We start from the raw sequence: 25,238 nt of genomic DNA on the forward strand, positions 1-25,238 counted from the left end.
ACAGTCAACTCCCAAGTGATCTCTTTACCACATCCGAACACCCTCAACCTGTCACTGAAGGTAGTGCTGCCCCATCGACACCACCCGGCACCAGCAGTGGCCCAACAATACCCGTTACAGTGCCAGCCACCATACCCGTGTCAGTGCCAGCCCTAGTCAACCCCCCACCTGTTACACCTGTCGCTGGTGGCAGTCCAACGCTGCACGCCACAGTGCCAGGGTTACCAGGGCAAATAAATGCGCAGTTTTTGCTACAACTGAACCCCACTTCTGTCGCAGTCCTGCCTGTTGAGGAGGAAGAGGAAGTGTCCAACAATGTGTCCCTCGCACCATCAAATCACTCACGCACGTCACCTCACCACTCATCCGACTCGCTTCGTCATGCACTCCCCCACTACCCCGATCTCGGCAGCCTCCGAGACACCAATGCTCCACAACTCCAGGAGCAGAAGGCCACCCCCCGAGACCACATGCCATTTTGCGGCATAAACACAGGCGAACCACTGATCACATTCTCCTCTGTCCAACAACAGAATAAGGACAGAGGGTTACAGGGCCTTCCAGCACCATTTCAAGTCCATTATGACACATGGAGGACAGCCGCAGAATTCAATAAAAGCTTTGAGGACAGCCCCAATGGGGATACCCGAACAGACCTGAGCATCCCAGAAATGACTCGCAGCCCCGAACATGACGACATATCACAGGTAGTCCGACGTGCCTCATTAAAGCTAGAACAAATAAGTGACAGATTATCCGAGACTCTCAGGATCACCCATTTTAACACACCAAATACTAAAGCGACAATGAGCACTTCACGACAACTTACTGAACAAGCAGACATCTTTCAAAGCACGGAAGGGACTGGGGAACTAGGCCATAGTAAACAACAGACTGCCCATTTCCCATCCACACCTTTGCCGAGTGCGGGTCCCTCTCGGGACATAAGGGATTATGAAGGACAGCCAGAAGTGCAGTACCATAGGTCCCCCTCCCCTTGTCGCCAGACAGCTGTGCCAGACCACACACATACGACTGCCGAGACAACACAGGTCCAGCCTACACCCCCTGACATACCACCACGGCACCCTGCACCTGTAGCAGACCCGTTTGCCCCACCATCCGCCACAGCCATGATTGATTCTTCCAGCCAGCCACGCGCCACAAATTTGACAAAGCAATCAACAAACCCATTCTATGACAATCAAGAATTCCAAAATACAGAGGACACAGGGGGGAAAAGTAGGAAAAGAAAAACAGAGGTAGAAAGACTTACTGTGTTGGGAACACACGGACAACCAGAGGACATCGTCTACGATGTCCCTGGCACCGACGCCCACATCAACTACAAGGTCACTGGCACTGCCTCCATGCGAAACACTCGAGCTAGAACAGGCAATGGCATGTTACTCAACAATCTTTTGAGAGAGTGGGATGCACACCTACGTATTCTACTTTAAACATACTTTTGTTTCCTTTTGTGTCATGATTGCGTGCAGGTTGCAATGACGCTCTGCCCACATGGCGCCAGAATACAATTCAAAATGAGGGGCGAATTTTCACCCCCAAACAATCGCACAGCTTTTGTGAAGCCTCCTTTGGCTTACATTCTTTAACAGTTATTTTAACCATAGTATTCCAATATATTCCGATTGTTCTTTTCTTTTTCACTCAATTTTAATCAATAGTATTGTCTGTCCACACGCGGAAAGAGAACTGCCATGTTTTCAGGTTTCTGATGCTCATTCAGTGTCCATCCGGACCTTCTCAAAGAACACGATTGAAGCAAATATCGTATGAAGCAGCGTTTATTGAATTAAAAGGCCCAATGCATTTCGGGCGACTCGCGCCCTTCGCCAGGGGTCGCTAGAAAATAAACAGTAAAACAATCACTATCCCTTGCATTAACATTGTATCATGCCGTGAAAAATACACATCAAACATTAAGTAATCCATAACTCCTATCCAGTGTGCTAATCATTGTTTCTGCATGTCAATCCTTCAAACATTACCCACAGTGTGCGCCAGTTACGTTTTATAAAAGTTTACAATGAGCCTACATACACTCGTTCCACCCCGTTTTGTTGTATAACCCTCGTCAATCCTTCGGTGTAACCCCATTCTATCTAGCTCCCTTTAGTATCTACCCGCCCTATATTTTTCTGAATCCTCCCTCCATTCACATCTATCATGGTACCGGTCAACTTTTTACTCACTTAACCCGCCTTTCCTGGCTACATACATTTCACTGTTACCAGTTTCCATCTGCTCTATTAGTTCCTGTTAGCGTTCTAATCTCAATAATATATCCCGTTGTTAACCATTCAAAATCCCTTAAATCCAGAGTCACTCTTTTCGTACCTGCTTTCATGAAACATGAGGTTTCCCATCTCGGTCTGTGTAAATCAACTGCCAGGTAAACGCCCAAATTTACCTCCCACGTGTCCCAGAATATATTAGCCCCATCATCTTCCCATTGGCTCGCACAACTGCTTAACCACCTGGTGGTAGCGTCATCATTAGTTACTAGATGTCAAACGAACTCTAGTCCCCATAATCCCATTCGTTCTGCCGCTAGCAGCACAAATAACACCACATTTAGAAACCCTATGCCTAAATCACGTATCAACATTATTTCTGCCCATATGAAGGAATAGTATCCATTTAAAAGTTTTGTCCTTATTCATTAAACGTCAGCATTTCAAGACGACTCTCGATGTTATTCCGTCCGTGTGGGTGACTCCATTCTTCGTCGTTGTGTTTTTCTCTCCTCCTTGTTTTTGACGGCTGCAAACTCAATTGTGGACAGTGGGTATGAATATATCTTTTGAGAGAGTGGGATGCACACCTACGTATTCTACTTTAAACATGCTTTTGTTTCCTTTTGTGTCATGATTGCGTGCAGGTTGCAATGACGCTCTGCCCACATGGCGCCAGAATACAATTCAAAATGAGGGGCGAATTTTCACCCCCAAACAATCGCACAGCTTTTGTGAAGCCTCCTTTGGCTTACATTCTTTAACAGTTATTTTAACCATAGTATTCCAATATATTCCGATTGTTCTTTTCTTTTTCACTCAATTTTAATCAATAGTATTGTCTGTCCACACGCGGAAAGAGAACTGCCATGTTTTCAGGTTTCTGATGCTCATTCAGTGTCCATCCGGACCTTCTCAAAGAACACGATTGAAGCAAACATCGTATGAAGCAGCGTTTATTGAATTAAAAGGCCCAATGCATTTCGGGCGACTCGCGCCCTTCGTCAGGGGTCGCTAGAAAATAAACAGTAAAACAATCACTATCCCTTGCATTAACATTGTATCATGCCGTGAAAAATACACATCAAACATTAAGTAATCCATAACTCCTATCCAGTGTGCTAATCATTGTTTCTGCATGTCAATCCGTCAAACATTACCCACAGTGTGCGCCAGTTACGTTTTATAAAAGTTTACAATGAGCCTACATACACTCGTTCCACCCCGTTTTGTTGTATAACCCTCGTCAATCCTTCGGTGTAACCCCATTCTATCTAGCTCCCTTTAGTATCTACCCGCCCTATATTTTTCTGAATCCTCCCTCCATTCACATCTATCATGGTACCGGTCAACTTTTTACTCACTTAACCCGCCTTTCCTGGCTACATACATTTCACTGTTACCAGTTTCCATCTGCTCTATTAGTTCCTGTTAGCGTTCTAATCTCAATAATATATCCCGTTGTTAACCATTCAAAATCCCTTAAATCCAGAGTCACTCTTTTCGTACCTGCTTTCATGAAACATGAGGTTTCCCATCTCGGTCTGTGTAAATCAACTGCCAGGTAAACGCCCAAATTTACCTCCCACGTGTCCCAGAATATATTAGCCCCATCATCTTCCCATTGGCTCGCACAACTGCTTAACCACCTGGTGGTAGCGTCATCATTAGTTACTAGATGTCAAACGAACTCTAGTCCCCATAATCCCATTCGTTCTGCCGCTAGCAGCACAAATAACACCACATTTAGAAACCCTATGCCTAAATCACGTATCAACATTATTTCTGCCCATATGAAGGAATAGTATCCATTTAAAAGTTTTGTCCTTATTCATTAAACGTCAGCATTTCAAGACGACTCTCGATGTTATTCCGTCCGTGTGGGTGACTCCATTCTTCGTCGTTGTGTTTTTCTCTCCTCCTTGTTTTTGACGGCTGCAACCTCAATTGTGGACAGTGGGTATGAATATATCTTTTGAGAGAGTGGGATGCACACCTACGTATTCTACTTTAAACATGCTTTTGTTTCCTTTTGTGTCATGATTGCGTGCAGGTTGCAATGACGCTCTGCCCACATGGCGCCAGAATACAATTCAAAATGAGGGGCGAATTTTCACCCCCAAACAATCGCACAGCTTTTGTGAAGCCTCCTTTGGCTTACATTCTTTAACAGTTATTTTAACCATAGTATTCCAATATATTCCGATTGTTCTTTTCTTTTTCACTCAATTTTAATCAATAGTATTGTCTGTCCACACGCGGAAAGAGAACTGCCATGTTTTCAGGTTTCTGATGCTCATTCAGTGTCCATCCGGACCTTCTCAAAGAACACGATTGAAGCAAACATCGTATGAAGCAGCGTTTATTGAATTAAAAGGCCCAATGCATTTCGGGCGACTCGCGCCCTTCGTCAGGGGTCGCTAGAAAATAAACAGTAAAACAATCACTATCCCTTGCATTAACATTGTATCATGCCGTGAAAAATACACATCAAACATTAAGTAATCCATAACTCCTATCCAGTGTGCTAATCATTGTTTCTGCATGTCAATCCGTCAAACATTACCCACAGTGTGCGCCAGTTACGTTTTATAAAAGTTTACAATGAGCCTACATACACTCGTTCCACCCCGTTTTGTTGTATAACCCTCGTCAATCCTTCGGTGTAACCCCATTCTATCTAGCTCCCTTTAGTATCTACCCGCCCTATATTTTTCTGAATCCTCCCACCATTCACATCTATCATGGTACCGGTCAACTTTTTACTCACTTAACCCGCCTTTCCTTTAAACAAAAGTATGTTTAAAGTAGAATACGTAGGTGTGCATCCCACTTTCTCAAAAGATATATTCATACCCACTGTCCACAATTGGGTTTGCACCCGTCAAAAACAAGGAGGAGAGAAAAACACAACGACGAAGAATGGAGTCACCCACACGGACGGAATAACATCGAGAGTCGTCTTGAAATGCTGACGTTTAATGAATAAGGACAAAACTTTTAAATGGATACTATTCCTTCATATGGGCAGAAATAATGTTGATACGTGATTTAGGCATAGGGTTTCTAAATGTGGTGTTATTTGTGCTGCTAGCGGCAGAATGAATGGGATTATGGGGACTAGAGTTCGTTTGACATCTAGTAACTAATGATGACGCTACCACCAGGGGGTTAAGCAGTTGTGCGAGCCAATGGGAAGATGATGGGGCTAATATATTCTGGGACACGTGGGAGGTAAATTTGGGCGTTTACCTGGCAGTTGATTTACACAGACCGAGATGGGAAACCTCATGTTTCATGAAAGCAGGTACGAAAAGAGTGACTCTGGATTTAAGGGATTTTGAATGGTTAACAACGGGATATATTATTGAGATTAGAACGCTAACAGGAACTAATAGAGCAGATGGAAACTGGTAACAGTGAAATGTATGTAGCCAGGAAAGGCGGGTTAAGTGAGTAAAAAGTTGACCGGTACCATGATAGATGTGAATGGAGGCAGGATTCAGAAAAATATAGGGCGGGTAGATACTAAAGGGAGCTAGATAGAATGGGGTTACACCGAAGGATTGACGAGGGTTATACAACAAAACGGGGTGGAACGAGTGTATGTAGGCTCATTGTAAACTTTTATAAAACGTAACTGGCGCACACTGTGGGTAATGTTTGAAGGATTGACATGCAGAAACAATGATTAGCACACTGGATAGGAGTGATGGATTACTTAATGTTTGATGTGTATTTTTCACGGCATGATACAATGTTAATGCAAGGGATAGTGATTGTTTTACTGTTTATTTTCTAGCGACCCCTGGCGAAGGGCGCGAGTCGCCCGAAATGCATTGGGCCTTTTAATTCAATAAACGCTGCTTCATACGATGTTTGCTTCAATCGTGTTCTTTGAGAAGGTCCGGATGGACACTGAATGAGCATCAGAAACCTGAAAACATGGCAGTTCTCTTTCCGCGTGTGGACAGACAATACTATTGATTAAAATTGAGTGAAAAAGAAAAGAACAATCGGAATATATTGGAATACTATGGTTAAAATAACTGTTAAAGAATGTAAGCCAAAGGAGGCTTCACAAAAGCTGTGCGATTGTTTGGGGGTGAAAATTCGCCCCTCATTTTGAAATGTTTCTCAACAAGACATGTGCCCGGCGGGACAATGACCTAACTCCCAACCAAATAGTGATACTAGGTGAGAATTCAGACTATGCTGTCAACCCATTCACAGACGATCTAGCAGGATGGACAGAGTCATTGGCCCCGCAGATGATCCCCTGGCCAAGAGAAGGGTCTTTTGAACCTCAGCACATGGCCACAGCAGTAGAATGTATCCTGCAGGGAGTAGGGGATGAGGATTGGGATTATGATTATATGCGAGCCAGTCTCAAAATTTGGCAGAAATATGCCAGACGATATGACACCACCAGACCGAAGCATCAAGGTGCAGGGATTACCCGCCAGATGCCGCTAATATACAAAACAGCAAAGGCCCCCCATATATAACTGCTGGTCTTATGCGGAGAAGCAAGCCATTAAAAAGAACCTCCCGCCCCTCACGGAGGGTGCCAGCAAATGGATAGTGGCCCTAGAGAAAAATACTACAGGCACCAAACCAGGGGTTGGTGATATGAAGAGTTTGCTAATCTCCCTCATGGGAGGGGAAGCAGAAGAAATGTTCACAAGTATCAGTAGAGGATTGATAACTATGAACGACACAACGTACGATGGAGAACCATTCGATAAAATAAGGGCAACAGTCTGGACTAAATTGCGGCTAAAGTACCCTGATGTTCCGGATATTGGGTCTCTCATGTCACTGACAATGCAAACAAATGAAGACCCGATTAACTTTATTTCCAGGATGAAAGAAAAATGGCACCAGGAGTTAGGTGACTCTTGGAATACCACGGGAGGAAATAGCAGACTCTTTTACCACATGGTTAAAAGAGGACTGCCAGACGATGTGCAGGAGAAATTAGATGGGGTAGTAGCCATGGAAGGAAAACCATGGCCTGAAATACAAGACCACATTATACATTTTTGCAAAAAGAAAATTGATCAGGAAAAAATAGACAACTAGCTTTAGAGAATGCAGCTGAATAATTGGTGCAGGAGAAGCTTAATAAGAAAAAAGACGCCCTAGACACTGTCATGTTGGCTGCACCTGTCAGCCAAATGACAGCAGTTACCACCTTTCCACAGGCCGCCCAAAACGCGCTTACCACCAATACCCAGTCTTCGCAACAAGTGCAGCAGCCTGCCATACAATATGTCCCGGCACACACTCCTCAGATACAGCAGCCTGCCATACAGCCTGCCATGCAATATGCGCAAGCACAGACACAACAGCAAATACAGCCAGCCATACAGTACTTGCCGACCCCACCACAACAAGCAGTGCAGTATGTACAGGCCCAGCAACAGCCTACAGTGCAGTACGTTCAACAACAGCCCCCTGTACAATACGTGGCACCACTACCGGCTTATGGGAATGACCAACAACAGTATCACAGCAATGACAGAAACAACTCCAACAGAAACAAGGGCATGCAGGGACGAGGAAATGGAAAGGGGCAACAGAGGGCCCAACTACAGGCAGGGACACGCACTTGTTTTTATTGTCACAAACAAGGCCACATGATGAGGGAATGTCGTACTAGACTTCGAGAGCAAGGCCAGCAACTCATGGGCCCCATCCACCAAGTCCCCATCCAACAAGTACCACCACAATTACAACAACAACAACAGACGTTTTCACAACAGCCCCAGATGTTGTATGCCTATGCCCAGCCTGCCCTACAGCAAGTCCCCATGCAGCCCCAGCAAATGCAAGCTCCCATGCAGCCCCAGCAAATGCAAGCTCCCATACAGCCGCAACAGCAAGTATCCGCGTACCAAATGGTGTCCCAAGCCCAAAACACTACACCCCAAGGAGGAGTGGTGATTACTCCCAACAACCCTTTCACACAGGGCACCATCCAGCAATACCAAGCTGGAGGATACACTTGCTAGGACAGCCCACAGACAACTCTTGTGTGCCCAGTTTTATCATGCATCATGGGCAGTGAAGATGACCCCACCGTCCTGGTCACGATAAATAACAAAACATATAGCTTCCTCATTGACACAGGCGCCACGTACTCCTGCATTACAGGCGGACATCTGCCTATTTCTGATCAAGTAGCAGACACACAGGGATTCTCTGGGGCAATAGCAAGGGTCCCCTTTACCAAGCCAGTACTCCTACAAATAGGAGACCCGATGCTGAAGCAACCACTGCTTTATTCACCGCACTCTCCAGTCAACCTTTTAGGGAGAGACCTCATGGCAAAACTGAACATGACCATTCACTTCCATGAGAACGGAACAATGGTTTGTTCTATACCAGGCACACCCCTAGCAAGGATTATGGCACTCACTGTTGACTCTTCCTTGAAGGATCAGATAAGGGCTTGCCCTGTGGATGAGCAAGCGTTCTCCACTGAGGTACACATCATTGTAGCCAACACACCTGAACTGCACCAGCGCACTGTCCAGCTCCCGAAGGAATTTCTCTTTCGCCCACAGTCCCAGCACTACCAGATATCGGACAAAAGCATGACCCTAGGCATACACGCTCTTCACATTACACCTACATACGGGTCATTCATAGCAGGAGACGACAATATGCGCTCCTGGGCCTGTGTAATTTTCATCGAGCCCGGACACCAAGTAAGAGACATTCGAGATGAACAGCTCTTTGGTGATCCTGACGAATACCCCATAACAGAGATCGTCTATCAGTATGAGGTACCCCTCTCGGTGACAGTAGAAAAGAGAACACCCGCTGCCCCACTAAAATATGATTCAGTACGTGAAGCGGACTTAGCACAAGTCCCGCCGCATCTGTGGACCACTGGTCCCAATGATGTAGGCCTCATCCGTTCTGCCACCCCATTTAAAATAACACTGACACCAGGCGCTATTCTACCCAGAATTAAACAGTGCCCACTTTCTAAGGAAGCAGAGGAAGGCATTGCCCCCACTATACAAGCCCTGCTAGATCAGGGAGTCATATACCCCTGTGTATCCCCCTGCAACACGTGCCTTTTTCCTGTCCGCAAGGGCAAGACCAATCAATGGCGTTTGGTTCATGATCTGCATTCGATCAATAACATAGTAGTACCAGAGTTTCCCATCGTCCCAGACCCTTCTGTCATCCTCACCAATGTTCCCCCGAATGCACAATACTTTTCCGTGATCGACCTGAAAAATGCCTTTTTCAGCGTCCCCCTTCATCCAGACAGTCAGTACCTATGGGCATTCTGCTACAAAGGGGTACAAATGACTTACCAAAGTCTCCCTATGGGGTACTGTGAGTACCCCAGCGTCTTCAACAGAGTTGTCAAAGAAGACTTATCAAACTTTCAATGTGACAGCACCTGCTGCAATATGTCGATGACCTTTTGCTCTGCAGCACCACAGAACAGCAGTGCAGAACAGACACCATCTCTCTGCTTACCACCCTAGCTCACAGAGGCTATAGAGTGGACAAGAACAAGCTTCAGCACTGCCAAACAGAGGTATACTATCTAGGACAGGTACTATCAGCATCAGGGAGAAGAGTGACACCAGACAGAGTCGAGGCCATAAGAAACACCCCAGAGCCCCAAACGGTTAAGGAGATGCAATAATTCCTTGGACTTGTGAATTATGTCCGTCAATGGATTTTTGACTTCTCCACGATAACTGCCCCCTTGCTGAAGGCAGTCAAAGCAGCAAAAGACAGACGCAACAGACTAGACTGGACACCTGAAATGACAGCTTCCTTCCAACAGCTCAAATATGAGATAACAAATGCACCAGTGTTAGGGACACCTGATTACACAAAATAATTCTATCTGTTCGCCCATTGCAATGGTCAGGTCATGACTGCTGTCCTTACACAGAAATACCCCATGGGCCACAAGCCAATTGCTTACTTCAGCGGCTTGCTAGACTCAGTTATGAGAGGTCATTATCCCTGTGAACAGGCACTCGCTGCTGCAGCCTTTGCTGTGGATAAAAGCACCCCCATTGTCATGGGGTCCTCGCTGACAATGTACACAGAGCACGCCGTCTTTGCTATAATTCAGAAAACCAAGACAACATTGACTACACAGAGAGTGTCAGGTTACAAAGTCATTCTGTCATTGCCCTCCCTGAAGGTTGTCAAATGTCACACCGTCAACCCAGCCACATTCTTTGCCCATCCCATTGCAGCCTCCGATGACGACACCCATGACTGTGCCAAATACTCTCCTGACGAGTCAGGAGCAGCAAAGGAGGACCCCCTGCCGGACAGCACTGTGTATTTTGTTGATGGGTCCTCCACCATTGATCAAGAAACAGGGATTAGGTACACAGCTGCCACAGTAGTCAGGGCCCAACAGCAGGAGTCCCTGATTCCCTAGATATCGTACAGCAAATTACATTGCCTCCACACTACTCAGCCCAGGCTGCAGAATTGGTGGCACTAACTGCCGCTTTGCACCTCGGGGCTGATGACCGCATCACAGTGTACTCAGACTCTGCATATGTCACAACAACGACACACTCAAGCATTCTGCGCTGGAAGAGGCGCGGCTTTCTCAAATCAGATGGGACACCTGTATGCCACAAACAATTGCTGGAGGACTTGATTGAGGCCCTTACACTTCCCAATGAGGTAGCGGTTGTCAAATGTGCAGCGCACACGAATGGACAGGATTTTGTCTCCAGAGGTAACCCTCTAGCAGATTGGGCAGCCAAAGCTGCAGCCAGACCCCCCTTACCTTTCACGGAACATGATACGTACAACGCCCCAATCTTACTTGGGCAAGCTGTAACACCAGCAGAACAGATAACGACACATGAAGACAGTGTAGCTCCAGCACAGCACACAGACAACAACAATGACACAGACAACAGCAATGACACAGACAACAGCAATGACACAGACACCAGCAATGACACTCTTGTCCCAAATGCTTCCTGCCCGATAGATAACACGCAACAATACGATTCCCTTGCCCAACTGCACCTCAGAGAAATACAAGAAAGTGCACCACATCAAGAGAAAGAGCTATAGAAGAAGAGGGGAGTACAGCAGGACACTGCTGATTTTATCTACAGACAGACCATGTCGGGGAAACCTGTCATGCCACAAGCCTTCCTGCAGGTGGCACTGGACCAACTCCACCATCCCGCACATGTCTCCCGAGATAACATGTCCACAACACTGCAAGCAGATTGGTTCATTCCCAATGCCCACGAACTAATACAACTCTTTGTTAATAATTACCTCATCTGCCAACAGTATTCACCAAATCCAACGCTCAAAACAGTTGCTTCCACCTTCCCCAAACCCTCTGGCCCTTTCAAGGAACTCCACCTCGATTATGTTGATATGATCGATCAGTGCCAAAACTACCGATATCTCATTGTGGTGGTATGCCCATTCTTGCGGTGGATCGAAGCTGGACCATGCGTCCACTGCGATGCCAAAGCAGCAGCCACATTCCTACTGCGTGACGTCATCTCATGCTTTGGAATTCCCACCGCCATAAGATCTGACAATGGGAGCCATTTTTCAAACATCATCTTCTCCTCCCTGACCACAATGCTAGGTATCAGACACAAACTAACATCTGCCTACCATCCCCAATGCAATGGTATTTGCGAGCGCCTCAACGGCCTGCTCAAAAATAAAATAAGCAAAATCAGCGCCACCATCGGTAAGAAATGGCTCTACTGCCTTCCACTTGCCCTCTACTCACTAAGAAACTCCCCAAGCTCGGATCACCACCTCACGCCCCACCAACTTGTCACCGGACGATCCATAAATGTAACTATCCCCTCCACCAGGCCCAAGACTGACAGTGAATCATCTTCAGAGGTAGTTAAAGCTGAGCTTTACGAATTTGTGTGCACACTAACCCGCGCTACGCAGTTCCTTTCTGCCCAGGTGTCCAAAAGGAAGGAGAAGAGCTCCAACGATCCAGAACTGCCACCCATTTGTCCTGGGACTCGATCTTCGTCCGGAGGCACGTCAGGAAGTGGAAAGACCCCAAATCCGACGGTCCCTTTGCAGTGACTGATTCATCTTCAACTGCCATCCGGATAGCTGAGCGCAAGGCATGGGTCCACCGACGAGACGTCCAGCTCGATCCTGCGCCTCCACAGCAATAGACAATGGACTAAGAGAGGAAAGCGACATGCCCATGGTCCCCCTGAATGAGGACAGCGGTTTCCCGTCCACTGAAGAAGAAGAAGAAGAAGAAGAAGGCACCCCCTTGCTGTTCCAGGAATACAGCAGCCGTGATGCGAAGTTATGTACTCTTTTCACATTTATGTTCTGTATCATTGTTGGAGTGGCACTAATAACTTTCAATTGGTGTGTCTATTTTCTTGCTGTAAAAAGTTTTAATGAGATAAATGCCTTAGCATCCACTGTTTCAGCCACTGTACCAGCGGTCACACTCAAACATCAGACAGCAACACAACGCACACTAGGTCCTGAACTACCAGAAAATAGTACTTCTAGCAACGCACTCACTAGTGGGCAGCTTGAACTCTCACACTTCACCCCAGGGGAAAGGAATGGCTCATGGAATACAGCTACAAACATCACAGAACAAGTGTCCCGCCATCGCTTTCCTCGCCACCATAGGAAACGCAGATTTGCCTTCGCCATCCCCCCCTACTTAACAAAGTCAAAACCCCGTGTCCCTTCCCCATTCGTCCCTGGTTCCCATATAGAGAGTCGACACAAGTCTAAAGGATACCCATCCAAAACATTCCAACATCTTGTAGAAATACAAGAAGGCCTAGGGCCCATGCTAGACCTACAACAATCCATAAGAGATCACTCAGTCCACTCCTCCCTAGGAGAGAACTCGTGGTACAGGGACATGACATCAGTAGGGAAAACAATTACGAATGAGTCCTGCTATGTATGTTCCTACATCCCTCATGCAGTAGGAGCGGACAGACTAACTTTTCCTAAAGAAGTTCCTCCAAATATTGTCATGTGCCTATTACACCTGTATCTTTGCCGCATGGAGGGACCGGTCCAAGTAAGTGGGGTTGAAATATGGATCGGAGTTGTAAATATAACGGAATGGGACTACAACAATGTTATATTCAGGATCGTTTCTGACAGGGCAGAAATAGAGAAGCATATAAAGGCAATGCGAAAGAGAGGTTCACCTAATATGGATCACCGGGCACCGATAATAATACAATTAGGATATGTTGTGAAATGAACCCCCATTGCAGCATGTGACCATGGAAAGCACCAGACTCCTCATTCCCCCAGTGAGCGCTTATGCCAAAATAGAACATTACTGAGGCTGCGGGCACGAGTCTATTACAACAATGAGTGGCATGAACCTAGCAAGGTGTACTGCAAGGCAGCATCTTTAGGCCCCCCTTGGGCAGGTGAAACAGACTGGGAAGAAAATATTGACTGGGATGTCGAGGATAACTGTGAACAAATTTGGAATGAGGCAGGAAGCAGATACACCTGGGGTGGGGAAAGAATGTACAAACATAAAAAAGCATTTAAACTAAAAAATCCTTCTCTTTGTTTCATAGGTAATGGCTCTGTCTCTGTTGGGCGTAACACAGACTGTAATTCGACTATCTTCAATTTTGATATGCAGTACGGCACCTCCACCCTGATGGACTACTATTGGGCTTGCGGAGAACACCTCTATCTCCAACTACCTCCACAGTGGCTCGGACTGTGTTCTTTGGTGACTCTGCATGAAGTACATCTGGTTGTGCCGGCATCAAATGCTTCCCACATACTGTCACACCCAATGACAGGTGACGTGATATTCCTCCACCGACACCGGCGAACAGCGGAGTACTTCGCAGCTGAGGCTTTTGGTAAAGTTCCAGCAGAATTCCGCCTCTTCAACGAGGCCCAACTTTTCTTCGGAGGAGCAGTTCCAATGTTCCAAACTCAGGCTAATGCTCGCTGGCTGGAAGTGACGCGCTATGAGGTCATGCAAGCCATCAACAGCACCAGAGACGGACTAAATGCAATCAGGGAAGAACTGCGCCCACTGAGACTAATGGTTCTGGAACATCGCTACTTCCTTGACATGCTGACTGCCAAAGATGGTGGTCTGTGTCATCAAATAGGAAAATCCTGCTGCACTTTCATACCAGGAAATGACGAGGATAACGGATCGATAGCAAGAGCCATTGAGGAGCTGACCAACTTGGGAAAAGAAATGACCGATGAAGGAGGTGCCCCTGCGGACATTATTCCAACAGCCTGTGCAATCTTGATTGGATGCCTTCATGGCTCACAGCAATCTTGAAGTTAATGATACCGATTGTTGAGATTCTCATAATACTGTGTTGCGCCTTTCAGATAGGGAGCCATTGCATTAAAAGATTAAGTACCAAGGCCGTAGGAATGAATTATGCTAGCACAGGGATCTCCCAGATAGCAAAGTATGAAGACATGGATCGAGTCCCCGGGGATGGGACTGGAGTACAATTAGAAATGAGCGAGATAGCAGCACCTGGCACCCACTATGGCATACCAACTGCTCCCCCACTTCCCCCAGGTAGGGACACCCTGAGCAAGAGCCCTACAGCAGCCCAGTATGAAAGTCTGCTTAATGAACGAGATGCAGAATATGTCAAAATACTCCTTAGGACAGAGGGAGAAAAAGCCATCACCCAGAAAAGGCTCCAAGGCAGCTTTAAGTGTTATGTTAACGACATGCCCTGGAAACCGCCACTAGCTGAAGGGTCACCAAGATACTCAGTAAGGAGTGTGTTCATAAATGAACAAGACGGGGGATATGATGAAGGGTTAAAATCACGCTCTACCATCTGATCACCAAAAAGAGCACTTCTTAGCTGCATTGATAGCGAAAATGTCACATATGGGCCTATCAGAGAAAACCTGAAAATATGCTTAAAACCCTCAATTTTTGCTATGCATGATCAGCGAATTAGATCCCACAAAATCCCTGAATCCCGGGGTCGTAGACCCAAGGCAAAGGCCAAAAAGACATGCCTTAGGCTAATAGAGTGCACAATGCCACAATAATGTTAAAAATGCATTTCTGCTGCACTGAAAAATAACGTGGTAAATTGGCCTGACGTGAAGTACAGTAATTTTCCACAGCATCAAGACCAACGCCCACACACGTACACAAGACCCAGCTGGTGCAGGTTGACACATCTAGGGAGTTCCCACTGAAGTCTTGTTTTGAAACTTAGCTTGCTGAAATAAGCTGCAACTTCTTGCAAAACTAGCACCTAACTTAAGTTCCAGTCACACATACATTTCTAGAAATATGTATAGAACAAGATGTTCTCTGTTTATGTTCTGCGGTCAAGCATGGCCAACCGACCGTTAGGACACCCGACCGCCCCCACTGTCCTAGGACAATGCGGTCAAGCCACCTGCGCCAGAAAGTACGTCAGGACAGTGTCAGTTCTGTGATTTCAGGTATAAAAGATTCACCATCACAATTAGAAGGCAGAACTTTCCAAGCTGACTTTTTGGGTGGTTCTCCGGTCGACCGACTATCTGATTTGGGACAGCAAAAACCTACTCTACCAGGTGATGTCTTCCTGAATGAGATAGCATCTTAAACCCTCTTAATTAACTTGCTAAGTGCTTTTTCATCCATACCCAATTCCTTGCATTAGTTAAAGGTATCTTTTAGCATTAGATCCTCTAGGGTTCTTTCCCCTAGGTAGGTGCTTTAAGGCACTAGGCCTGATAGAAATGTACTCTGTATAATCAAGCTGAAATTCTATTATGCCTTTTTAAGAATCTTAACCTCTGATGTTTTATTCTTGCTAAATGTTTAAACCTGCAATGATGGTTCTCTTCCGGGAAATTGTGTGAAGACAACGTATTTTCTTGAACAGGTTTTAATGTCTTCTTAACGTTTCCTCTTTACACTGAAAGTCATCTTTTAATAGATAGTCACTTCTGTTTGCATCTCAGTACTTTTAGAAACAATTGATTTCTTGCATACTTTCTGGCAGAGTGAAGCCAGAGCTTTTTAGGAGTGTTCTTTAGCAATATGCCTTATTGATATACATGTGTTTATGAAAATAAACGTGCCACTCCAGCTTGAAAACTCGTCATTTCACGTTATTGCTCTTCCTTCCACCAGTGCCTGATTGAGACGATTATCCAGATCACAGTGAACGTGGCCACATCCTCGAGGGGGCTCGAAAGGGCCTCTTCTTACCCTCTCTCAGCTGGCGACCACTAAGGGTCGAAAGGGCCTCTTCTTACCCTCTCTCAGTGAAAATGGTACTGGCTACTCTATTCCATGACAGGTGTACACTGTGGCGGCAACTAAAATAAAGGAAATAGCCAGGTCTTAATGGCTTTTCTAAAAGGGATTAGTTCCTGAATTTGTCTGATTTCGCGGGGCAGACTATTCCAAAGCTTGGCCGCAGCCACTTCAAACAGTCTACCTCCCATTCTAACTCTTCTATATTTAGGTATCCTCACCAGTCTTGCCAGAGAGGAACGAAGATTTCTAGAAGGAGTGTACCATTCAAATTTTTTACGCAAGGAAAGGGGACCGATCTCACGAAGAGCTTTAAATACCAGGCACAGAGACTTAAATTGTACTCTCTGTCTCAAGGGAAGCCAATGAAGTGTTGCTAGGGCTGCAGATGCTGAGACTCTTCTAGGAAGACCAAGTGCTAGTTTGGCAGCTGCTGACTGGATTCTCTGCAGTCTATCGAATACAAATTCCGGGGAGTTTAGCAAAAGGGCATTGCAGTAATCGAGCCTGCTAAGTATTGTACATCGTGCCACTTGAGCCCGAGCATGAAGAGGGAGTAAAGGAAATTTTTTTGGAAGGGACCTGATAATTGCAAAACAAGCAGCCATCATTTTGGTTACCTGAGCTTCCAGCGAAAGTCTATTGTCAAATATAAAGCCCAGGTTCTGAGCTGCTTGCACTGGCTGTATTGTCATTGGCGTTTCAGGAGGCCAGATATTGTCAGGGAACGGGGGAGGAATCTTCGATGCTGCACAGTAGATCACCTCTGTCTTCCCAGCATTAAATTGTAAGGAGTTTTTCCGTAGCCAGGAGGCTGTGTCCCGAAGACACTCATGAAATACCTCCCCAGAGGTCACGTTTTCGCCATAAAAAAATAGAATGAGCTGAGTGTCATCAGCATAATTTACCATACTAATGTTGTGTGCTTTAATATCATCAATTAAAGGTCTTAAATACACGTTAAACAAAATAGGGCTGATCGCCGAGCCCTGAGGCACACCATGCTGTATGTCAAAGAAGGAGGATTGAAATGGGGGAAGAGACACCGCCTGCTGTCTGTTTTGCAGAAAGGAGCGGAACCACTGCCAGGCGCAGCCATTCACTCCGACCCCACTCAGTCTATCCAGCAGGAGCTTATGATCTACCGTATCAAAGGTGGCAGACAGGTCCAGCAGGACCAATGCCACTGCCTGACCCCTGTCTGTCCGCCTCCGAAGCTCGTCCATGACCGTCACCAGTGCCGACTCAGTCCTGTGCGCTGGTCGAAAACCAAATTGTGCCTCCTCCAGTACATTGGCTTGCTCCAAATATGCAGAGAGAGCAGAGCTAACCGTGCGTTCTACGATTTTTGAAGGGAAAGGTAGCAGAGAGATGGGCCTATAATTTTTTGCACATTCTGGGTTTAAGGATGTTGTTTTTAACAGAGGAGACACCAGGGCTTGTTTCCATTTGGTGGGAACCACACCGGTCGTTACAGACTGATTCCAGATGAGGCGGAGGGAGGGAAACACTTCCTCCCCATATCCTTTCCAAATCCTATGTGGGAGGGGATCTAACGGTGATCCAGAGGAGATACCCTGTGCCAATTTACTAAACTCCTCTGAGGATAAAGGCTGAAACTCCGATAAACAGTTCGCATCCTTATTCAGTGATCCCTTCCCAATAGTCTTTGCCTCACTCAGCAGGCAGCCAGCTATGCTGGTATCCTCCACTGAGAAATTCCCAGCCTCAGTTTTACCGACTTTAAGGTTGTCAATAATCCGTTGGATTTTCTCATGAAAGAATTCCGCCAGGTTCTCACAGAGGGCCAGAGAAGGAGTTATCACCTTCCTAGAACACTCCGGTTTGGTGATGCTATTCAGGATGGTAAAAATGCTTCTAGTGCTATTGGAACTTTTACAAATTAACTGAGAGAAGTGTTGTGCCTTAGAACTTCTAATCTCAGATTTGTATTCAGCCATTTTTTGCTTCCACAAAAAATGTATCTGTCTCCTTATAACCTCGCCTCCATTTCCTCTCTGCCTGTCTACTTGCTAATTTCAGGTTCTTTAAAAGGTCAGTAAACCAAGGAGCGGAGGGCTTACCCTTACAACTATGTTTTTCTAGTGGGGCCTGGGAATCCAACGTCGAGGTGATTACAGAACAAATAGAGTCATAATTATCCTCGACTTGTCTGTTTACAGAAAAACAATCTCCCACCTTGAACACCAAGCCAAGAATTCTTGCACGAGCAAGAGCCTTCCAGTTCCTACTAACATAGTCAAATTTGGATCGAGGTGCCTGATTCCGGATGGTAGGCATTCTCACCAAAAATTTAACCAGAGAATGGTCCTGTCGTGATCGCTCTCGCAGCCACAGCAAGGGGAAGAAGGAAAGGACAAAAAGCGCGAATGCTCTCTTCGCACTACAAGTCCCAGAAGGCCAAGCGGCTCTGGAGAGCAGGAAAGAAGGTCGTACCTATATAGCCCCGCCTTGGAAACGGGTCGGCGCTTGACAATTGTTTTTGTGTTTTGGTGTTTGGCGGATGGTGTTCCCCGCCGGAGTTATCCAAGAGCCTGCGTGTTCAGTGAAGTGATATCACCGCCGATCAAGAGCCTGCGTGTTCAGTGAAGTGAAATCACCGCCGATCAAGAGCCAGCGTGGTCAGCACTTCATCAAGCCTTTTTCCGAGTCAGAGCCAGCGTGGTCAGGGGAGTGAAGAAACTTCCGACCAACCGCAAGTATAACTATAGAAGAACGAGATCGTTCTTCATTCTCATTGAATATTATTAGTTCGGTTTTCCCGCAAGTACCCTGGTGTGCATTCTTTAGTTCCAAGAGCCTTAGTGATTATCTTGGTCGGGTGCTCTACGACAAATTCTTTTTGTTCTCAAGCAGTATTGAGAAAAAGGTATAAACGGAGGAAAAAACGTTTCAGCATTCCAAGTGGTCGAGCCTGGATTTGGGGTATCTGACATTTAGAGAAAGTGACGAATAACTTTCTCATCATCTTGCCTGTCCTTGTGAAAGGAGGAACTAACTATTTTCCTTTAAAGTGATAAAGAGTTGATCTTTGGTAAGTGCCATTGTACGGGGCCAGGGAAAGGAAGTGTATATTTGGGAACCAGGTACTTATACCTGTCATTTGTCTTTCTACGCTGCAGTACGTCCCTACACTGAGGATTCCTCGGACCCAGACCCAGAGAGCTGTGAAAGGAGGAACTAACTATTTTCCGTTAAAGTGATAAAGAGTTGATCTTTGGTAAGTGCCATTGTACGGGGCCAGGGAAAGGAAGTGTATATTTGGGGACCAGGTACTTATACCTGTCATTTGTCTTTCTACGCTGCAGTACGTCCCTACACTGAGGATTCCTTGGACCCAGACCCAGAGAGCCACATTCTTCACTCCGTTTATCCCCTACGCCTTATCCTTCCGGCTTCTCGCAATACCCATTCAGAAGGTGCTCTCTACGACGCCACTGGGTGTGGTGTCTAGACAAGTCGGGAGGACTTTCATCCCATCGTTCCTGCTGACCAGATTCATCAGGTTAGTGGTGCGCGACTGTAGTAGCGCCGCTTGCAATCGCGACAGGTCCGTCCAATCCATAGGAAGAATATTGCCAATCTGTAGAAGGAGAGGTTCTGAAAAAATTAGGTCAAGTATGTGTCCGGCTTTGTGCGTGGCTGAGGAAACATGCTGAAAAAGGCCGAGCCCTTCACAAGAGTGAGTAAGATTATAAAGGCCAGAATCAAGTGGTCCATTCAACCATAAGTTGAAGTCCCCCAGAACTATAAGTTTATGGTGAGTAGCTGCAATATTAGAGAGGGTGTCCAATAAGAATTGCTGCTGTGAAATACAGAACGCACCCGGAGGCCTATAACAAACGATCCCAGTACATATAAGGCCAGACTCATTTTTTAAGGAAATGCCACATAGTTCCACGTCATTGACCCTGTCAATGTCAATGGTACCAATCACCCACGTATCTTTATAGATTATTCCAACCCCCCCGCATTACCCCTTTTCTCTATGTTGATGATGGATTTTATATCCTGGCGGGCAGGCCCAACCAAGGTCAACCTCACACTCCGCCTGCGTCCAAGTTTCAGTCATGAATAGGACAGCGAGCTCATGTGATTCCAGCAAAAGCTGAATCTCAACCGTATGTTTAGGAAGAGACCTAACATTAAGTAGGCCACATATTAAGAGGCCTTTAGCAAGAAAGTCCCCAAGGGGTGTTGCTGAATCGGAGAAGTGTAAAACCCCTCTGTTAGTAGCAGACTCACCTAAATCAAGAAGCATCTGCCTTGACAATCTGCCTATGCCCCCTGAAGGCCCTCCATTAGAATCCAAACAACCAGCGTGGCTGTCGCTGAGTGCTTCCTTAGTGCTGACGGGCACAGACGGGCTTGCCTTTGGCGCGCCGCCGGCGCACCCGCTGCGCGCGTTCGCACCATAGGTGAATTTATGCCCCCGGGAACTCAGGAGAACCAGGACGTGGCTGGTGTCAGAAAACACTAGAGCGGATCAACTACCCCTCCCAAGATGGCGGGTCCGCTCGCATGGACGGACCCAGCCAGAGTGACACAGTATGGGAGGGGCTTCGGCACAACGATTCCCCAGCAGCAGGTAACACTAGTGAGCACAAAAAGATAAAAACGAAGTTAAAATTAAACTTTTTAAAATAGTTATAAAAAACAGGCGTGTGACTGCGCAAGCAGAGCCCTGCATGCGCACACTACCACCCTTGAGCCGCCAATTAAGTGATGCGCGCTCGCACCATAGGTGACTTTATGCCCCCGGGAACTCAGGAGAACCAGGAAGTGGCTGGTGTCAAAAAACACTAGAGCGGATCAACTACCCCTCCCAAGATGGCGGGTCCTCCCGCGCGGACGGACCCAGCCAGAGTGACACAGTAGGGGAGGAAGTCAGCACAACGATTCCCCAGCAGCAGGTAACACTAGTGAGCACAAAAAGATAAAAACGAAGTTAAAATAAAACTTTTTAAAATAGTTGTAAAAAACGGGCGTGACTGCGCAAGCAGAGCCCTGCATGCGCACACTCCCACCCTTGAGCCGCCAATTAAGTGATGCGCGTTCGCACCATAGGTGAATTTATGCCCCAGGGAACTCAGTAGGACCAGGAAGTGGCTGGTGTCAGAAAACACTAGAGCGGATCAACTACCCCTCCCAAGATGGCGGGTCCACTCGCACAGACGGACCCAGCCAGAGTGACACAGTAGGGGAGGGAGTCAGCACAACGATTCCCCAGCAGCAGATAACACTAGTGAGCAAAAAAGATAAAAACGAAGTTAAAATTCAACTTTTTAAAATAGTTATAAAAAACGGGCGTGTGACTGCGCAAGCAGAGCCCTGCATGCGCACACCACCACCCTTCTGCCGCCAATGAAGTGATGCGCGCTCGCACCATAGGTGAATTTATGCCCCCGGGAACTCAGGAGTACCGGGAAGTGGCTGGTGTCAGAAAACACTAGAGCGGATCAACTACCCCTCCCAAGATGGCGGGTCCGCTCGCACGGACGGACCCAGCCAGAGTGACACAGTAGGGGAGGGAGTCAGCACAACGATTCCCCAGCAGCAGGTAACACTAGTGAGCACAAAAAGATAAAAATCAAGTTAAAATTAAACTTTTTAAAATAGTTGTAAAAAACGGGCGCGTGACTGTGCAAGCAGAGCCCTGCATGCGCACACTACCACCCTTGAGCCGCCAATTAAGTCCCAATAAAGTCCATTTCACTTCACTGGTGTCTAACTGTGTGGTGTGTTGATTTGATTGTCCACTCGTGTGCCACAATGAGCATCGTCACATCACAGGGAGGAACTGACTGACGCATGTGCAATGGTAGTGTGTCCCTTTTGCAAGTTCAACCTCTGTGGGCCAGACACTGTCATGGGATAGGTGCTGGCCGACATGTGCACTTAAGTGACTACAACAATGTGAGTGTTGTGTGCAACCTCTGACCATGTGGAGCACTGTCATACATCATAACGGAATGTGACCACACAGATGTTTGTAAGTGGGTTTGCGACGTGCAGTTCTGTTGTCACATGTGATGTAGGGCAGCACTCCTGGGCGGCTACAGATTTGGTCACTCCTACCCGCAGCCCCATTCTACACATGGATGTGGGGCTATAGTGTGGGGGTCGTGAGATTATTGTCGATGTACAATGGGGACACAGCTAGTACTCACCTTCAAAGTCATCCAATTTGCCATGTGTCTTAGGGATACCCATGTGCAGAGACGTAAGTTACCATGGTGTACCTTCATGTGCCATCAATGTCCCCACATCCAGCCATACTTCCATACGTGAGAGAACATAGTAATGACACATCTGTGTGATTCAGAATGTTTTATTCACATTCAGGTGATTGACGGAGCTGGTGCATTTGTATTTGTATTTGTATTTGTGTTTATATAGCGCATAAATCATCCGTATGTCTCAGAGCGCTTGGCAGATGCTCAGAGAAGGAAACTAATAGCTGATAGCTAAAAAAGCCAGGTATTTAAGTGTCCTCGAAATCTCAGGTGGTTGGGTTCAGTCCTGATGTGTAGGGGCAGGGCGTTCAAGGCTTCTGGAGCTATTTTGGAAAAAGACCTGTCGCCGTTTCTAACTGTGCGAACTTTGGGGACAGTTAGGAGAGACTTGTCAGTAGACCGGAGGATTCTGACCGGACAATGGTTTGTGAGTTTTTTTGCTAGGTATTTAGGTCCTTGTCCATTGATGGTTTTGTGGACTAGGCAGCATACATTGAAGTTGATGCGCTTCTTTATAGGGAGCCAGTGGAGTGTCCTAAGATTGGGCACAGAGGAGGTGCGGGGGGGGGGGGAGATCAAGCACCATTCTGGCTGCGGTGTTTTGCAGGACCTCCTGGAGTTTTGCCAAGAGACTATCGTTGATGGAAGCAAATAATGGCCATCCAAGCCCACATCACATGGAAGCCCAGTGGTGGGCCAAACACAGTCCTATGGGGATTGAGCAGTGATTCGGAAGTGGGAGAGAGCATTCCTTGGCAGGATTGCTGTGAAATTGGTCTGCAGTGATGAAATGACCGTCCGTGTCGGGGTCCGGGTGAATGTCGCAGAGTGTTTCGGGGGTCAGTAGGAGGTGTTTCCCAGGGCATGCTGCTTAGGTCATCACCAGGCAGGGACAGGGCACATGGCGGTGATGGATGCTACTGCCACCTTCTCACACAGTAATTCCCCTCCCCTTCTTGCTCCCCTGATACGGGTTCTGTGTCCAGTGTGTCCAGTGTGTGTGGGGGGTGATTTCAGCATCACTGTGTGCCACAGACACATCAGGGCTCGGAGCTGTGTGTGTCGAAGTTCCCGCTGCAGTCATCTGGGAACGGCTCAGTGGTAGCAATGGCAATATGAAGTACTGCAGGGCATTGAGGTTCCCAGTTACTACTCTGTGCTCTGATCGCTGGTACCTGTCTGACGACACAGCTCTTGTATTATGGTCATTGCCCCAGCGAGGTCAGCCAAGGTCTGTGCTGGGGCATGGTGCATACAGGGGGTGTCCAATAGGGACTGTACGTGGTCCCTGATGGGACTCAGACACCCACGTATGGCATCGAGATTGGCTGCCATGAGTTCGAAGCCCACCCGCAGCTGATGAGCCAACTCCACCTGGCAACACCATATACATTGTTGGAACTCCATGAATTGGTCTGGGGTGCTGGGGGACAGCAGTGGTGGTGTGTGTTTCCTGCAGTGTGGTCTTTGCAGGTGGTGGGCTCAACTCAGGGCAGGTGGCCTGCCCTGTTTCTGGGGATGGGGTGCGGAGGCTATCTACGATCCGTTGGAGGGTGTCGGTGCAGATTACCTGGTCTGCTCTGCAGGAGGTGTTGTTTCTCCCTCTGCAATGTGAAAGGGGAGATGTAGGGTTACAGAGTCGTACATGTATGTTGGAGATTTGCTTATGTATATGTTCTGACTGCATGCCAATGTACATTGTGGCTGTTTTGGTGTAGCTGGCTATTTGATGGCAGTCAGTGTATTTGTTCGACTACATGACGGATGTGTGGTAGTACCCATGCTTTATCATCACACAGTGTCAGGCAATGCCAGAGATGAGTGGATAGTTACTGCGCATATACGGGACCTGTTGTGAATCGTGTACTATGCTGCTGCTGTTGCACTTTGTACCTCATTGCCATCATTGCTGTTGTTCTGTGATTGCTATGTGTGCGCTGCATTATGATGTTGGTGATCATTGTGGACGGGGGCCTACTTAGCATTTCTATGTGTGCTGCAGTGTGTCAAGACTCTCAGTGACATGCTCCACGATCATTGTGGGAGTGCAGTGTGCTACACGTGCATATGTGCCATACTCCCCGCGTTCCCCCATCCCTGGTCGTTACTCATCGTGTTGCTGTTGGGTCAGGTCGTATTGTGCAGTGTCCAGGCCCCCAATTTCTGCCACCGTCTCCACACTACTGACTGTGGCCACCATTTCCTCCAGCTCATCAGTCAGCACCTTTGTTGCAGGACTCACACCTCCAGTCGCCCTTGCTGCTTTCCTGTTGGCGGGGAGATCCTCCTTGGTTTGGCTGCGCACTGCATGCCAGCGCCTCTTGACCTCCTCTGGTGTCCTCCTCGCCACTCCGAATGCATTGACATTGATGACGAGGGCCTGCTATATTTCCGTTTGGGTTTCCAGTGCCGCAGTGGAGGTGCTGAACAGTT

General features: G+C 47.1%; 1 long non-coding RNA gene across 1 annotated transcript in view; it reads right to left on the reverse strand.

The window, feature by feature from the left end:
* Positions 1–1,792: 1,792 nt before the first annotated feature.
* Positions 1,793–25,238, reverse strand: part of LOC144791113 (uncharacterized) — a 179,880-nt gene continuing 156,434 nt past the window's right edge. The window contains exon 3 of the long non-coding RNA XR_013602298.1: positions 1,793–4,678. This is a non-coding gene — a long non-coding RNA (uncharacterized LOC144791113). The remainder of the gene's footprint in view (positions 4,679–25,238) is intronic.

Source organism: Lissotriton helveticus, chromosome 11 (assembly GCF_964261635.1).
Source record: "Lissotriton helveticus chromosome 11, aLisHel1.1, whole genome shotgun sequence".
Classification (NCBI taxonomy): domain Eukaryota; kingdom Metazoa; phylum Chordata; class Amphibia; order Caudata; family Salamandridae; genus Lissotriton; species Lissotriton helveticus.